Source organism: Phyllostomus hastatus, unplaced genomic scaffold (genome assembly GCF_019186645.2).
Source record: "Phyllostomus hastatus isolate PE091 unplaced genomic scaffold, TTU_PhHast_1.1 phas_contig_90, whole genome shotgun sequence".
Lineage (NCBI taxonomy): Eukaryota > Metazoa > Chordata > Mammalia > Chiroptera > Phyllostomidae > Phyllostomus > Phyllostomus hastatus.
In genome coordinates this window covers 12,644,419-12,659,804 of record NW_025333984.1, presented here as the reverse complement: position 1 = coordinate 12,659,804, position 15,386 = coordinate 12,644,419, and the positions used below count along the sequence as shown (strand labels likewise).

The 15,386-nt window shown below is 35.7% G+C and overlaps 1 pseudogene; it reads right to left on the bottom strand.

The window, feature by feature from the left end:
• Positions 1 to 5,461: 5,461 nt before the first annotated feature.
• The window catches only part of LOC123827761, a 35,450-nt pseudogene continuing 25,525 nt past the window's right edge, over positions 5,462 to 15,386 (bottom strand).

The following is a 15,386-nucleotide window of genomic DNA, read 5'->3' as shown; positions in this document are numbered from 1 at the left end:
TATCTTCCCTAACAAAGGACACTTAAGAACAAATGGTTTATACCTCTCCTACCTAGCCAGAGAACATAGCTTAAATCACCCTGTTTGGGGAAATGGAGAACAGAGGCCCAATTAATGCCGTTTGTGCCCGCCAAACCTAAGGACAGATGAAATCAGAAGAACAAATAACAAAAACCTGATTAGAGCCAGACAGACCCAAGGTAAAAGTTACATAGTAAAGCTGATCAAAGAATAATCCCAAACTCTTCTATACACTCATTTTGATGCATCTGCATACTAAAAACACACCTGGAAAGCTGATGAATACTCTACTAAAACCCTCTCCTAAGATTCTCATTCACAGAAGAAAGATAAAATCCCTCAAGACAAAGCCCAGCACGTGCTCTCTCTAGAGAACACCAAAGCCTGTTTTGGGGCATGAACTTTTGCTCCTAAATCTAAGGGTTCCCACAAGACTTGCAACCAGGGGAGCAGTGGGCAGTAGCAGCTCATCCTCGGCATACTCCTCTAATCCTGTCTTCAAGGCCCCCTTTTTCTCTGACTTTCCAGTGAGCTAAAACAGCCCCGCCTTAGCTCACTTCTGTCACTGTGACTTTTACTTCTCTGTGAGCTAGCAGCAACCCTACCTTGGCTAACTTTTTAAAAAAGATTTTATTTATTTATTTTTAGAGAGGGAAGGGAGGGAGATAGAGAGAGAGAAACATTAATGTGCAGTTGCTGGGGGTCATGGCCTGCAACCCAGGCATGTATCCTGACTAGGTCACTTTTTCTTATAACAATTCTAGGGAGCCAAAGCAGAGCACCATCTAGGCTCTCTCCTGTTGCATCTTCTACTCTAAGTCCTTCCTTTGTTTCACTGTTCCAGCTTTAATAAATGTACCCTCAAAACCACCTGGACTTGTAAAATCTTTCATGTACGAAGTCAAGAACCTACACACTACCGGTCAGCCTGAGGCAAACTTGTTCCAGGCCCTGTTTCCAGTTAGTGACATGGAACACAATTGATCATGTAGAATAAGCAGTGTGGGACAGGAGATTATCTGAATTAGAATAGATCGTCCCTTAGCCATTTTCATTAAGTGTTTGTGGAAGATTAAAGATGACTTCAAATTCCTTGACATTTCTCCCATAACATGTAGTGTCTATTTCCATTTAACTTGAAGCTCAGTTGGCTAGTCCCTGTTCTGGCTAATGGCGTATGGTAGAAGTGATGATATGCCAGTTCTAGGTCTAGCTGGTAAGAGAGCTGTCAGCTTCTACCTTGTTTCCATGAAACACTGACACACCATATAAGAGGTCTTAATACCTTTCTGAGAGACAATGTGGAGAAGATTTGAGACTCCATAGAGTGAAAGGTGTCCCATTGAGATATCTTCGAACCATCCTTGACAAGGCACAAGTAATGTGAATGAAGCCACCAGCTGAATACCACTAAGTGGTCCCAGTTGTTATGTGGAACAGAACCACAACCTAGTCAAGATCTGCTGGAATTCCTAACTCATAAAATTATGAGGTATAATGAAATGGTTGTTTTAGCCACTAAGTTTCGAAGTTGTTTATTATGAAGCAAATTGAAAACTGGAACATGGTTGTTACTGACTGAAACAGAGCTAGCAACTGAAATCACAATAATTTGTATTATTGGTAGTTCAGTATATCTAGGCATGAGAATTAAATGTATAGTCTCATTATAGATATATGGTACAATTATTCTTAACACATTCTTTTGTTCATTTCATGAATTTCAGAATTAAACAATACCTTTAGATTTTGTTTAATATAATATGAATAAAGCTGGCTAGTCTTTTTTTTTTTTGGCCAGTCTTAATAAAGTGTTACATACAAAAGAAAACATAAACTGTGCAAGTGTTCTTTTAATAGTGTTTTTTAAGTGTTACCAAAAGGGATGAAAATCATAACCAACTGAAACCTTTTAAAAATCCTTATTTTCTATCTCTCTTCTAATATTTTATACCATATGGTTGCCTTTCATCTCTTGTCTACTCTCTCTGCAAATCCCCAAGATCTGGTTGTCTGTGTTGGCTCTTTTATACCTTGTTCACTATTTTTCTATGCCTTTTCAGATCTAGTTTTATATCTTATGAATGACTCTTTACCCTTCCCCAAATCAATAAATCCATCCTTTCACTGCTCCAGTTTAATGTCTTTACCTATTGTCCTATTCTGCAAATCAAAAGTTCAAAAAGCAAGTTGTTGAACATAGCTGCTTCCTTTGAGGTAGGGATGAGGTAAGGTATGACTGTGAATACTCAATTATTTGTATTTTTTTGTCCTGTAACATGAAAACAAAGTTTCATTTGGGTGAATATCATGTGTATTTAAAAATATTTATTGTGATAAAATATATAAACTTAAAATTTACCATTTTAAGTGCATAATTTTATGGACTTAATTACATTGACGAAGATGTGCAACTATTACCACTATCTTATTTCCAAAAAAATTTAGCAATCCAAATAGAAAACCTACACCCATTAATCAATAGCTTGCCATACTACCCCTTGACCCAAACCCTGGTAACCTGTAATCCTCTTTCTGTCTGTACAAATTTACCTATTTTAGATATTTAATATAAGTGGAACCATACAATATTTATCATTTTGTTTCTGGCTTATTTCACTTAACATTTTCAAGTTTCATCCACATTGTAGCATGTATCAGAAATTCATTTCTTTTTATGTTTGAATAATATTCCATTGTATCTATATACAGTTGATCATAACTATTTATGGATTCTGTATTTGAGATTTTGTCTACTCACCAAGATTTATTTGTATTTCCTAAATCAATACTCACAGCAATTTTGTAGTCATTTGCAGAGCAAATTTTTCTCAGAGTGGCAAAAGTTTGAATCTCCTAGTGTATTTGTCCCAACCTAATGTTGAACCAGATGATATTCTCCATTCTTGTTTTAGCTTTCATTCTTTGAATCAGTCTCTTCTCTGCAGTCTATTTAGTGTGATTGTTTTTAGCGTTTTTAAATGATTGTTCTGTTTAAAGTTCCCCCAAACAGTACTGAAGTGCTGTGTAGTGTTTCTAAGCAAAACCAGGCTATGGAAAAATATATGTATTAGATTAGCTTTGTTCATTTATGAGTTATAGTGCTGTTGGCTGTGAGTTCAGTGTTAATCAATCAACAATATATATCAAATAAAAAACACACATAAATGAAGTTACGTATTGGTCAAATACTGAAAATATTGTGACCAGAAGCTCAAAGGAACATAACACCGAATTTCCTCTACAAATAATGGTTCAGTATTTGTTACTTCAGTGTTCACATAAACCATAGCTATGAATAAACAGAATAAATTATATCACATTTAATTTACCCATTCATCTTTTGATGGACATATGGATTGTTTCCACCTTTTGACTACTGTGAATAATGCTGCTAGGAACATTGGTGTCCAAGTATCTGAGTCTATCTATTTTTTTGTTGTTGTTGTCCATGCTTTTGGTATCATATATAAGATATCATTATCAAGTCCAAAGTTGTACAGACTTGCTAGTATGTTTTCTTCTAAGACCTTTATGACTTTAGCTCTTGAATTTAGATCTTTGATTCATTTTCATTAATTTTGTATATAGTGTAAGGTAAAGGTCCTACTTCATTCTTTGCACACAGATGTTTTCTTTTTCCAGCAGTATTTGTTGAAGAGACTATTGTTTTCCATTGAATAGCCCTAGCCTTCTTATTGAAAATCAGTTGACCTTAAATGTAAGGGTTTACTTCTAGGCTCTTGGTTTAATTCCATCTGTACATATGCTTATCCTTATGTCAGTACCACACTGTTTTGATTACTACAGATCTGTAGAAAGTTTTGAAATCAGAAAGTGTGAATCCTCTATGTTTTTATTTTAAATTGTTTTGGATATCCTGGGTCCTATCGAATTCCATATGAATTTTAAGATGGGTTTTTCCATTTCTGCAAAAAAGTCATTAAGATGCTCATAGAGATTACATTGAATATGTAGATCATTTTGGGAAGAATTATCATTTTTTACTTATTGATTTGAGAGAGAGAGAGAGAGAGACAGAGAGAGAGAGAGAGAGAGAGGTGGATGGATTTGTTGTTGCACTTATTTATGTCTTCATTTGTTGATTCTTGTATGTGCCCTGACCAGGGATCAAATCCACAACCTTGGCATATATGGACAACACTAACCAACTGAGCTACCCACCCAAGGCTTAGAATTGTCATCTTAACAATTTTAAATCTTCCAATCCATGAACACAGGATGACTTTCCACTTATTTATGCCTCCATAATTTCTTCAACAGTATTTTGTAGTTTCCAGTGTATGAAGTCTTTTGCTTACTTTGTTACATTTATTCCCGAGTATTGCATTCTTTTTTATCCTATTGTGAATTGAATTGTTTTCTTAATTTTCTTTTCAAATATTTCATTGGTAGTGTATAGAAATATAACTGATTTTTGCATGTTGATTTCGTATTCAACAAATTCATTAAATTTGTTAGGTTTTACAGTGTTTTTGTGAAATATTTAGGGTTTTCTACACATAAGATCATGCCATCTGTTAACAAGAATAATTTTACTTTCCCCCTACAATTTGGATGCCTTTTATATCTCTTTCTTTTCTAATGATCTGGTTAGAACCTCTAATACTACAATATACTGAGTAGAATTCTCAAAAAATTGGCATCATTGTATTGTTTGTGATCTTAGTGGGAAACCTTTTAGTCTTTCACCACTGAGTATGATGTAAACTGTGGGCTTTTCATTTATGGCTTTTTATCATGTTAAGGAAGTTCCCTTGTATTCTTAGTTTGCTGAATGTTTATATTGTGAAATGGGCTGTATTTCATCAAATTCTTCTGCATCAATCGAAGTGATAATGTGTGTTTTTCCTCTTAATTCTATTAATATGATGTATTATATGATTACTTTTTGTATGTTGAACAATCCTTGCATTCCTGGGATAATTCCACTTGGCCATGGTGTATAATACTTTTAACATGGTGCTTCATTCAGTTTACTAGTATTTTATTGAGGATTTTATTTCTATATTTATAAAAATATATTATTTAGTAGTTTTTACTAGTGTCTTTATCTGGCTTCAATGTTAATAAAAATGCTGGCTGGCTTCATAAAATGAGTTAAGAAGTGTTCCTGCCTATTCAAAGATTTGGAAGAGTTTGAGAAGGATTGGTGTAATTTTTCTTTAATTGTTTGGTAGAATTTACCAGTAAATTCAGATTGTTCTGGGCTTTTCTTTTGGGGGAAGATTTTTATTAATGATTTAATCTCCTCGGTCTATTCAGATTTTTTATTTATTCTTGAGTCAGTTTTGGTAGTTTGTGTGTCTAGAAATTTGTCTATCTGGGTTATTGCGTTAATTGACATACAATTGCTGATAGTATTGTGTTTTTTTTCTGAACAGAAAAAAACTATTTTATTACACAGAGGGGATGGGGCTCAGTCCTTCTTGCCTGCTGCCTTCCTCATGGCTGCAAGGACATTGCTCAGCTCCTCTCTCTTTCTCTTGGCACGGATGTGTCCCCCCACCCTTTTCTTGATAAATCTCAGGGTCCTCTTGTCCATAGAGTCCTTGAGCAGCTCCATGGTGCACCACTCATAGGGGACAAAGCCACACACCTCTTGGATCATGTCCTGCATGAACTTGGTGTGCTTGATGAGGTGCGGTGTGTGCTTGATGGTGGCAGCTGTGCCTCAGCTTGCTCGCGTTCTTTGTCACTTTGTGGCCTTTGTTGAGGTCACAGCCATGGAGTAGCAGAAAGCTATGGCTGCTGTTCCTCAATGGCTCCTGTGTTGGAAGCTATTTTATAATATTTTAATTTTTATAATGGTGGAAATCCCTCCTTGCGTTTCTGATCTTAGTTGTTCACATTCTGCCTTTTTAAAAATTAAATGTGTTGGGGTGACATTGGTTAATAAAATTACATAGCTTTTAAGTGCACAATTCTATTATACATCATCTCTATATTGCATTGTGTGCCCACCACCCAAAGTCAAATCTTCTGTCACCATATATTTCAATCCCTTTATCCTTTATTCTATGTCAGCCTTTCTAAAGCTTTGTCAATTGCTGACTTTTTCTAAGAATCAGCTTTTGGTTTTATTGATACTATTGTTTTTCTGTTTTCTATATCTTTTCCCTCTGCTCTAAACTTTATTATTTCCTTTCCACTCCTACTCTTAGAGAGAGTTAGTTTGCTATTTTTAATGTTCCTTAAGACATAAAATTAGATTATTGACTTGCGCTCTTTTCTCTTTTTTAATATAGGCATTTAGCACTATAAATTTCCCTGAGTATTATTTTTAGTACATCTTATAATTTTGGTATGGTGTACTTTTTTTCATTCATTTAAATTTTTTTTTGTAAATTTCATTTGTGAATTCTTATTTAACCCATTGGTTAAGAGTTTTATTAATTTTTTGAATTTTTAAGTTTTTCTTTTGTTATTGCTTTCTAGCTTCATTTTATTGTGGTCAGAGAAGTTACTTTGTACAATTTAAATATTTTAAAATTTATTGAGAATTGTTTTATGGCCTAACATGTTGTCTGTACTGGAAAATATTCCATGTACACTTGTAAAGACTGTGCATTCTGCTCTTGCTGATGAAGTATTTTTATATGACTATTATCTCTTGTTGTTCAAACCCCCTATGTCAGGGGTGTCAAACCCATTTTCACTGGGGGCCACATAAGCCTCGCAGTTGCCTTCAAAGGGCTGAATGTAATTTTAGGACTGTGTAAATGTAACTATTCCTTAACAGTTAAGTGAGAGCTTGGCGCTGCCACTGGGCAGAAACAAGGTGCCAGGCTAGATAAAACAGGGTGGAGGGCCAGATTCAGCCCTTGGGCCTTGTGTTTGCCACCTGTGCCCTATGCTTTTACTAATCTTCTAATTGTTCCATCCATAATTCAAAGTAGGACATTGAGTTGCCATTTATCATTTTAGAACTGCCTATTTTTCCCTTTGTGTGTTTGCTTTGTATTTTTAGGGCTCTATTTTTATGTACATCTATGTTTATAATTACTATATCTTCTGGATAGAGTGATTCTTTTATTGTTATGTTATATTCTTTGTCTTTTAACAATTTTTACTTAAAAGTCCATTTTCTCTGATCTTAGTAGAGACACCCCTATTCTCTTTAGTGAGTATTTGCTCTATTATTCCATCCTTTCCCTTTCAACTTATTTGTTTCTTTGGATTTAAAGTGAGTCTCATATAGACAGAACATAATTAGATAATATTTTGATATCAATTATGCTACTCTGTTTTTTAAAGGGAGAGTTTAATCTACTTACTTTTAAAGTATTACTGATATGCAAGGACTCCTTTTATTTTGCTATTTATTTTCTATAATATCTTATGCAGCTATTTTATTCCTTTATTATTCAATTACTGGCATCTTTTGTGTGTAATTGACACCCCAAGCTTGGAGGGTATTGGTGGAACAGGAGAAAGTTAAAATGCCACAGAGCTCTCTTACTGGGTTTTAGTCACCTTCTTGTTGAAGTGTTTGCTTGGTTCCTATAAACTTTGACTGTTTTCTGAAGTTGGTAGTTTTGTAGGAGTTTCTTGGTGATTTTGCAAAGATATGGGCCATTAGGAATCCCCTACTCCACCATTTTTACTGATGTTACCCCCACTATATGTTATTATAATCAATATCTTATTCATTAGAATGAGCAAAACAGATCATAAGCAATCTCAGAGTGACTGACTTCTATCTGGGTGTGTACCATATTACACATTGTCACAGAGTGGTAGTCAAGATAGAGGAAACATCAAAAATCAAGTAACCTAACTGCTAGTGAAAGACTTTTTCCATTGTACTAAATTATCTTCATGGCCAGCAGAAAAAATTCTGAGTACAGGTCAATGTTGGAGAAATCATTCGTATTTTAATTTCAGCTTATTAGTAAATACATTTATTTCACAATGCCTTGATTTCTGGAGAGCTATCCCTGAGTAGCTAAAAGATATCTGACCACTTATCCTCATTCTAACAACAGATGTTACCATGCTGTAAGGCCACCTTCCATACTTGTTATGAAGTTGGTCTATTTGGTTTTATCTGTAGCAATATTCTCTTTGGCTCCTACTTTTTGCTCTGGATTATTGCTTTAATAAGGTATAGTATCCTTTTTTGCAGTGATACTAATAAGAATGCCTAGACATTTGTTTTGGGTTTGGACATTGTTTCCTGTTTTTTCCTCATGCATTATTCCAACTAGAGTTCTCCCTTCCAGAATCACTATTGCCTTATTATTTTTATGTTGGTGGAAATTCCATTTTGTTTACTTCCCCTTAGCCCAAGTAATTAAATAGTGTGCAAAATCAGTACCCAGAGATGATCAATGAAAATGTTTTATGTTGGTGTAAGGCTGTTGATTTGTCCAAGGTCTAGTTAGAAAAGTTGAATGGATAGCAGCAACTTTAGACATTCTGCCATTTTCCCCTATAAGTATGCTTGTACTTCCTAGACCAGGGTGTCAAACTCATTTTCACCGGGGGCCACATCAGCCTTGCGGTTGTCTTCAAAGGGCTGAGTGTAATTTTAGGAATGTATAAATGTAACTACTCCTTAAGTAGGGGGCAAGGAGCTCGGTGCTGCCACTGGGTACAAACAAGGTGCCGGGCTGGATAAAACAAGGCGGAGGGCCACATTTGACTTGTGGGCCTTGTGTTTGCCAACTGTGATACAGAAAAAAATTGGTTCTTTTTAATATGGTGGGAATTTGGACAAGGTGACCTTAAAAATGTGTTCTAACTTAAATAAATATTTTTTGTATTGAATAGTAGTGAAAGTTAGTTTTTGTTTGTTTGTTTGTTTGTTTGTTTTGTTTGTTTTTACGAAAAACTCCCATGGGCCTTGTGTTTGCTACCTGTGTGACCTAGACCACATGTCCTGACATTTAGTTTAAAAAATTTTGGTACCTATGGATTACTTTGGTGAATGAATCAGATGGGACTTTCAGTGTCAGTTTATTTCTCTCATTGGGCTTTGATGAGAGCTAATGTTTATTGTGCTCTTCCTTGTTACTGATTTTTTGATTTATTGTGAAATTTGGTTAAGAGCATTTGAATTAGCCTTAATGGAAGAAGATAAATTGGATATAGCCTCTGATGGGTGTGTGCATGAAAGAGAGGGAAGGAGGGAGGGAGAGAGAGAGAGATTGAGAAATTTCATTTTCTTGGTGTCATTAATGAGGAACTGGTTTGATTTTTTTAATGAAAAAGTAATAGCAAAAAAATAAAAGAGAAATGAAGTCTCAGGTAGTCATTAATAGGAACTTAGAGTTTAAGTATAGAAATTATGCAAATATTTGCTGTGAAGGTTGATGAAAAAACTCACAGAATGTTCCATTTTGTTATTAATGTGGCTGGTGACATTCCTTTCTTGTAATTCATTTGAATTCCTTGTAACTCTGGATGTAGCTTCCTGGCCTCTTGTTACTCCTGCTATCCATGGAAGAAGACAAATGGGTATCAGCAATAGCACTGTTTTCTGTGCTTTCAGCCAAAGGGCTGAAGAGTTGATAGAGTGATCTTCTACACTGTGGCACTTTGCCTGAGGCTAGTTAAAGGCAAATTTAATAGTTATATTAACAATAAAAATAATAACTGTTAGTTATAAGACATACCAGGTGACAGTTACATTTTATACATTATTTCTAAATCTTGCAATATTGAATGTTTATTTTCTATTTATAAATGAGGAAACTAAGGAACAGAGAGGGCAGATAACTTTCCACAGCTTACACAGTAAACTGTTCAAGCCCAGGTCTCCCTGAATGCAAAGCACTCTCTCTTTCTACTATACTTCAGTGTTTTTGTAAGGATTCTAGTTTGTTATTGGTACCATATTTGCTTCCTTTTCTCTTCCTTGTCTTCATATAGATATCATTTGATTATCTGCTGTGTCAGGCACTGTGCTTGCTACATAGTATCATTAATGTTCGCAGTAACCTTGTAAGGCAAATACTAGTATTCTTATTTTATAGATGAGATGATTTTCCATTATTCTCTACCACCTCTCCTTGCTCTATTTGAGAGTTGCTTCTTGTCTTTGGGCTAGGTACTTTCAAGGTATGCTTTGGCTCTTCCTTCCCCATCATCATAACTTCTGAGACCCAGGTTTCAGGTGGCTGAATCATCTTGTTTCTACATGCTTCATGGGTGCTTGTGATTTCCTGTGCTACCTTTCTGACTTGTTAGCACTCCCTTAAGAACCCATGGGCTTACTTCTCACTATAAAAATGACTTCCCCAAGGCTTGATATTCCTCAGCTGTGACAGAAATTCACTGCATGTGTAACGTTTACCTAGGCTCAGATCAAATCACCTCCATGGGACTTGTGGATGGAGGAAAGGGTCTTAATCCGCTCAGGCTGCTATAACAAATTGTCATAGACTGGGTGGCTTAAACAACAAATATTTATTTCTCATAATTCTGAAGGCTCAGAAGTCCAATCAAGGTGCTGACATGGTCAGATTCTGGTGAGATCTCTTTTTCTAGCTTGTAGATGGCTGTCTTCTTACTATATCTTTGAATGGAAGAAGGAAGAAGACTAAGCAAGGTCTCCGGTGTGTCCTCTTAGAAGGGCACCACTAATCTCATCATGGGGCCTACCCTCGTTGAGTCACCTACTAATACCATCACATTGGGGGTTAGGGCTTCAACATGTGAATTCTGGGAAGACATAAACATTAGTTCATAACACAGAGGTAGTACAATTAAATATTGCAGATGTATATGCTGCTGGCTGTGCTGTGAGCAATAAAGCCCCCGGCTTCTGTCACAGGGGTCATCATCTGTCAATATTCATGATGCAGTATGTCTTATCTTTTTAAGTTCCAAGTAGGGTAAAATACCAGATCCTTTACAGTTATTGACAACCACTCCACCTAAGGTTTTACAGTCTAGTTTATGGCAACAGGATTTATTCCTAGCCCTGTGAGAGTGTAGGCGGCTGTTCCATCTAATCCCATCCTGTGGTTCTTTCCCTACTCTTGGCTGATTTCCTCACATGCATGTTCTGATCAGTACTCTGTTGAATACTCTAGGGGGAAAGTCTGTCAAGCTCCAGGGTTGGCTGTGCTGGTATTTCCTCTCTGACCATCTGTCCTGAAAACTCTAGCCCATAGGTGAGTGCCGTACTACTCCTTAACTAGGGGCAAGGAGCTCAGCATTGTCCTAGTTCCTTGATCTGTGAAATATGCCATTGGTATTTGAATAAGGATTGCTTTGAATCTATAGATTGCTTTGGGTAGTATGGACATTTTAATTATGTTGATTCTTCCAATCCATGAACAGGGTATATGCTTCCATTTGTTTGTTTGTTCCTCAATTTCTTTTGTCAGTATTCTACAGTTTTCCCAGGACAGGTCTTTTATATCCTTGGTTAAATTTATTCTGGGTACTTTTGTTGGTTGTTGCTAGAGCAAATGGGGTTATTTGCTTAGTTTCTCTTTCTGATAGTTCATTGTTGGTGTACAAAAATGTCATCAATTTCTGAATATTGATTTTGTATCCTACTATTTTGCCAAATTCACTTATTAGTTAGAGTATTTTTGTTGTTGTTGTTGGAGCCTATTGGGTTTTCTATGTACACTATCATGTAGTCTGCAAATAATGACAGTTTTGCTTTCCCCTTTCCATTTGGATGCCTTTAATTTCTTTTTCCAGTCAAATCACTGTGGCAAAGACCTCCAGTGCTATGTTGAATAAAAGTGGTGAAAGCAGACAGACGTGTCTTGTTCCCAATCTTAAGGGAAGTGCTTTAGTTTTTGCCCATTAAGTATGACATTGGCAGTAGGTTTTGCATATATGGTCTTTATTATGTTGAGGTATACTCTATTCCCACTTTGCTGAGTGTTTTTATCATAAATTGGTGCTGGATTTTATCAAATGCTCTTTCTACAACTATTTATATGATCATGTGATTTTTGTCTTTCATTTTGTTTATGTGATGTATCACATTTAATGATTTGCAAATGTAACATCCCTACATTCCTAGAATAAATCCCACTTAATCATGGTGTATGAACTTTTTAATGTATTGTTATATCCTATTTAGTATTTACTTGAGAATTGTAGCATCTATGTGCATCAGATATATTGGCCTGAAATTTTCTTTCTTTGTTGTGTCTTTCCCTGGTTTGTGATTTAGGATATTTCTGGCCTCATAAAAAGTTTGGGAGTCTTCCCTCTTCTTGAATTTTTTGGGATAGTTTGAGACGGATAGGTGTTAGTTCTTTGGATATTTGGTAAAATTCAGCTGTGAAGCCATCTGGTCCAGGGCTTTTGTGTGTCAATATTTTTTTTGATTACTGCTTCAATTTTGCTGTTGTTATTGGTCTATTCAGGTTTTCAGGTTCTTCCTGATTCAGTTTTGGAAGATTGTGTTTCTAGAAATTTGTCCATTTCACCCAGGTTGTCCAATTTCTTGGCATATAATCGTAGTAATTTGTTACAATCCTTTGTATTTCTGTGGTATCAGTTGTAACTGCTCCTCTTTCATTTCTGATATCATTTATTTGGATCCTCTCTCTATTTTTATTGATGAGTCTGGTTAACAGTTTGTCAATTTTGTTATATTTCCCAAGAACCAGCTGTTGGATGCATTGATTCTTTGAATTGTTTTTTTGTTTGTTTGTTTGTTTGTTTTTTAGTTTCTGTGTGATTAATTCGCTCTGATCTTGATTATTTCCTTCTGCTTGTTCTGGGCTTTTTTTGTTGTTCCTCTAGTTCTTTTAGCTATAGAATTAGGTTGTTTATGTGAGTTTTTTTCTATCTTCTTTAGGTAGGCCTGTATTGCTATGAGCCTCCCTCTCAGGACTGCCTTCGCTGTGTCCCATAGGTTTTAGGTTGTTGTGTATGCATTTTCATTTGTTTTCAGGTGGTTTTTATTTTCTCCTTGATTTCATTGTTAACCCATTCATTATTTAATAACATGATATTCAACCTCCATGTATTTGAATGTTTTTAAGTTTTTTTCTTGAGTTTGGTTTCTAGTTTTAAGCTATTGTGACCCAAGAAGATCCTTGATATGATTTCAATTTTCTTGAATTTGTCAAGGCTTGTTTTGTGTCTTACTGTGTGGTTTATCATTGAGAATGAGACATATGCATTTGAGAAGAATGTGTATTTTGAATTTTTTGTGGTGAAATATTTTATAAATATCAATTAAGTCCATTTAATCTAAATGTCATTTAATTCTGTAATGTTCTTGTTCATTTTTTGTTTGGAAAATGTATCCATTGTTAACAGTGGGGTGTTAAAATCCTCTACAATGACCGTATTGCTGTTTGTCTGTTTCTTAAAGTCTTCCAACACTTCATACACACACACACACACACACACACACACACACACACACACACTCTCTTATGTTGGGTGCATATATGTTTGCAAGGGTTATATCCTGCTGTTGGACTGTTCCTTTAAGTATTATGTAGTGACCTTCTTTGCCTCTTGTTATGGCCTTTGCTTTGAAGTTTATTCTTTTTGGTATAAATATTGCTACCCCAGCTTGTTTTTATGTCCATTTGCATAGAATATTTTTCCCATCCCTTCACTTTCAGCCTGTGTATATCTTTTATTCTGAGGTGGGTCTCTTATAGACAGTGTATATATGGGTCATATTTTCTTATCCATTCAGCGGACTTGTGTCTTTTGATTGGAGCCTTTAATGGATTTGCATTTAAGGTTATTATTGATAGGTACTTATTCATTGCCACTTTTCCCTTTGTACCTGTGTCCCCACCCCCCTCTTTCTCACTCTCTTCTTTTTCTTAAAGCAGTACCTTCAGCATTCTTGCAATGCTGGTTTGGTGAAGATGTATTCTTGTAGTCTTCTTTTGTCTGGGAAGCACTTATTTCACCTTCCATTTTAAATGAGAGCCTTGATGTATGGAGTAGTCTTGGTTGCAGGTCCTTGCTTTTCATAACTTGGAATATTTCATGCCAATCCCTCTGGCTTTTAGCATTTCTGTTGAGAAATCAGCTGATATCCTTTTTGCAGCTCCCTTGTATGTTACTAGCTGTTTCTCCCTTGCTGCCTTTAAGATTCTCTCTTTGTCTTTAAATTTTGCCATTTTCATTGTAATGTGTCTTGGTGTGGGCCTCTTTTGGGTTCCCCTTGATTGAGACCCTCTGTGCTTCTTGGACTTGCATGACTTTTCCCCTCACCTGGTTCAGGAAGTTTTCTGTCATTATTTTTTTCAAACAGGTTTTCTATCCCTTACTCCTTTCCTTCTCCTGGTATCCCTGTCATGCAACTATTATTACATTTAATGTTTTCCCAAAGCTACCTTAAACTATCCTCTTTATTTTTAAATATTTTTTCATATTTTTTTGCTCTGACTGGGTGTTCTTGTCTACTTTGTCTTCCAACTCACTGTTTCAATCCTCTGATTTTTCTAGCCTGCTTTTAATTCCTTCTAGTGAGTTCTTCATTTCAGATATTATATTCTTCATTTCCAACTGGTTCTTATTCAAGGTTTCTGTCTCTTTCATGCTGATGTAGGTCCCACAGAGTTCTCTGTAGTTCTCACTGAGGCCCTTGAGCTCCTCATAACCATTACTTTGAGTTCTATGTATGATCAATTGTTTTCCTCTATTTCACTTAGCCATTTTTCTGAAGATTTCTTATTTTCTTTAATAGTGGCATAATTTGTTTGTCTCCCCATTTTATTTGTCTTTGTGTTTGTTTCTATGTATTTTCTTTGCTTTGACTTTTGAGTCAAAAGTGACTTTTGAGATTGATTTGCTTTGACTTTCTCTCTTGTGGAGTAGGCTTGTGTGTTAGGAGTCCTGTGGGACCCAGTGGTACAGACTCCTTAATCTCCTGATCTGGATGTTCTAGGGATGACCTCTTTGTGGGTTATGTGGACTCTCCTGTTGTATTTAGGTCCTGATTGTTATTGGCCCATTTGTTAGTGGGAACTCTCCTCCATCTGGCTAAGAGTCTCAACCCCAACCACATGTTGTAAGCTCTTGTATAGGTGGTGGAAAAAACAAAGGAAAAAGTGCACAAAAGCAACACCAAAATAAGCAACTCTCCCTGATCACCTCAACTATATCAACAACAAGAAAAAAAAGAATAATAAAAACAGAAAGAGAAATGGAATAGTAGAGAAAGGGGAAAGGAAAAAGAATATGAGAAGACCAAAGGAAAGAAATATGATTAAGAGAGGAGGAAGGGGAGGAGAACTTCTACTCATAATGAATTGAAAGGAGAAAATGAGGAAAAGGAACCCAGAAAAGGCAACATAGGATAAAAGTAGAGAAGAAGGGAACAGTGGAGTAATCAAAGATAGGAGTAGAATAGGATATATGGAAGAAAAATTAGAGCACTGAAAATA